Source organism: Bidens hawaiensis, unplaced genomic scaffold (assembly GCF_021521415.1).
Source record: "Bidens hawaiensis isolate Kalapana, Puna unplaced genomic scaffold, B.hawaiensis_p1.1 tig00012328_1, whole genome shotgun sequence".
Classification (NCBI taxonomy): domain Eukaryota; kingdom Viridiplantae; phylum Streptophyta; class Magnoliopsida; order Asterales; family Asteraceae; genus Bidens; species Bidens hawaiensis.
This window is the reverse complement of record NW_027492003.1, coordinates 79,297-82,315: the sequence shown is the minus strand read 5'-3', so window position 1 is coordinate 82,315 and position 3,019 is coordinate 79,297. Positions and strand designations below refer to the sequence as shown.

The following is a 3,019-nucleotide window of genomic DNA, read 5'->3' as shown; positions in this document are numbered from 1 at the left end:
TTTTGTTTCTTTATAGTTATTAACATATTATTAATTAATGTCAAGCCTTATTATTCACTTGTAAATTCTTTTTTTATGTGTATAGCGATTGTTACCGAGACATTGGGTGTTAACTCAAATGAATTCAAATTCGGGTTTTCGTTGGATTTTGAACTATCCGAATTCAGTTCGGGTCAACTTAATAATTTTCAAACCAAAAACCGAACACTTGAGTTTCAATACTTCATTACTTTTACAAGTGTATATTTTATTAGGTAAATTTTCTCCAACCAAAACTTAAAAAATAAACCTAAAAGACTGACACTATTAATTTCACTGGAAGCATACACACAACATTTCATTCACTATATTAAAAAAATATGTATTTCGTTTTTATTTATCTCAAATATTATCTTTGATAGTTGTCGACCCTAATTAAAGAATTGACTGAAAATGATCTTACATTTTATCATATTTGTTTATAACAGTCCGCGACTAACAGAATGCTAACATCATTAGTTGCAGGGCGCTGAAAAAAGTTTTTTGCTGGAAAAGTCATATTTTTGTCAGGAAACTCAACCTAAACACCACCAACTGACTCACTACCAACCAACCACCACCACTTGAGCACCACCAACCGATTCCGACGATGGTTCTACAATTTCAGCAACCTTAATATTTGTGACGAAAATGTTGAGGTTTAACGATCCAAGGTTCCAAAGATGCTTATGACGAAAATGTTGAGTTTTCAACGATCTGACGTTACAAAGATGCTTATGACAAAAGTATTGAATTTTCAACGATCTAAAGTTACAAAGATGTTTAAAACGAAAATGTTTAGTTTCCCTGCAAAAAGAAAAATATGACTTTTACGGTCAAAAATGTTTTTTTTTCCAGTAACCTGCAACTAACGACGTTAACATTCTGTTAGTCTGAACTGTTGAGAACAAATATGATAAAAAATAGTATCATTATCGGTCAATTCGTTAATTGAAATCATAATCGACCAAACAAAAGATGATAAAAAGAAAAGTAAATGTTGCAATATTGACTTTGATTCTTTTCAAAATTTCCATCATTCAAAATGCATTCAATTAGTTTAACTCGACCGTTACTATAAAAGAATCTTTAAAAGTTTAAATAAATCTAAATAATAATACACTTTAATATTATTATACATTTTTTTTAAACTCCGATATTACCGTTACCTTCTTTCATTTCAAATACACAAACCAGACTCTCATTTTATGATATTGAGCCACAATCAAAGATGAATGAATCAAATCTCTCTGAACCCACCGACGATTCGATACAACAACTACGGTTGAAAGCGAACGAGTACCTCCTTCGCGAACAATGGGACCAATCAATTCAAACATATTCCCAATTCATCTCCATTTGCCAAACCCGATCCAACCCGAAACTCCAAAAACCCCTCTGCTTAGCCTACTCAAACCGGGCCGAAGCGAGGACAAAAACCCGCGATTTTGATGGGGCGATACAGGATTGTGATGAAGCATTGAAGATTGAAAACACCCATTTCAAAACCCTAATGTGTAAAGGTAAGATCTTGATGAGTCTTGATAGGTACAATCAGGCTTTAAGCTGTTTCAAGATTGCGAGTCTTGATAACCCGAGTAATGTAGATAGCAAAACGCGAATTGGGTATTTGGAAAAATGTAAAAAGCTTGAGTTTTTATCGAGAACCGGGGGTTTCGATTTGTCGAATTGGGTGTTGAATGGGTTTAAGGGTAAGCTTCCTGAGTTAGCAGAGTATGTTGGTTGTGTAGAAATCAAGAAATCTGAAATTAGTGGTAGAGGATTGGTTGCAACCAAGAATCTTGAAATGGGTTGTGTGTTGTTGGTCACGAGAGCGGTTGCGACTGAGCGAGGGATGTTACCCGAGTCGAAAGCCGAAGATTTGGGGGAAACCGGCGAAAATGCCCAAATGGTAATGTGGAAGAATTTTGTGGATAAAGTTGTGGAAACATCTTCAAATTGAAAAAGAACAAAATTTTTAGTTTCGATGTTATCGACTGGCGAAAATGAGGATTCGCTTGGCGTTCCGGATATTAATGTGTTTAGACCGGAAGCCGATCAAGATTTTGGTTTTGGGGATGAAAAGATTGATGTGGGGGGGATTTTAAACATATTGGATGTGAATTCGCTTGTCGAAGAAACGTTTTCGAGTAAGTTTTCGGGGAAATATGGAAGTGAATATCATGGTGTTGGATTATGGGTTTTGGCTTCTTTTATAAACCATTCGTGTAACCCGAATGCGAAAAGGTTTCACATTGGTGATCATGTTGTTGTTCATGCTTGTAGAGATATTAAAGAAGGTGAGGAGATAACAATGGTTTGATTGTCAGTGCAAGAGGTGTAAGTTCGAGATTGATGTATCGTTAAAACACAAAATGGGTGAGATCGAAATGGGGTATGAGACCGGGGTGGATGTCGGGACAACGGTTTATAAGTTGGAGGAAAGTATGAAGAGGTGGATGGTTAGGGGTAAAATGAAGGGGTACTTAAGGGCATCATTTTGGAAGGTTTATTCGGAGCTATTTTTGTCGGAAAAGTTGATGAGGAAGTGGGGGAGGCGGGTTCCGACGATGGAGGCGGTGGTGGAGAGCGTGGTGGAGGCGGTGGGGGGCGATGAGCGGGTTTTGAGGGTGGTTGTTGAAGGGATGAAGAGGAGTGGTGGGGGTGGTTTGGTTGAGATGGAGAAGGTAATGAAGAAACAAGCATTGAGGAAGTATAATTAGTTAGATTAATATGAAGAAAGTTTAATGTGTTTTCTTGTTATTTTTTAGGGTTGTTTTGGAGTAAATTCTCTTTGCAATTGTAGGATAAGTTTAGTTTTCTTGAAATTCAATATGTTTGATTCCAAATTAAGTTGGAATGGAAGAAAAACTATATTTGTTCTCAACAAGAAATGTTCTTTGCAAATTCTTGTGTTGTGTTGAAATTGTTGGATCATTTGTGTTACATAAAAAGTATGATAAGAGTTAATTAAAACTTACTACAAGTATATGCAAACTTA

General features: G+C 36.0%; 1 pseudogene; it reads left to right on the top strand.

Annotated features, from left to right (window-relative positions):
* Positions 1-1,249: 1,249 nt before the first annotated feature.
* On the top strand, positions 1,250-2,741 carry LOC143540751 (methyltransferase FGSG_00040-like; annotated as a pseudogene).
* Positions 2,742-3,019: the final 278 nt, after the last annotated feature.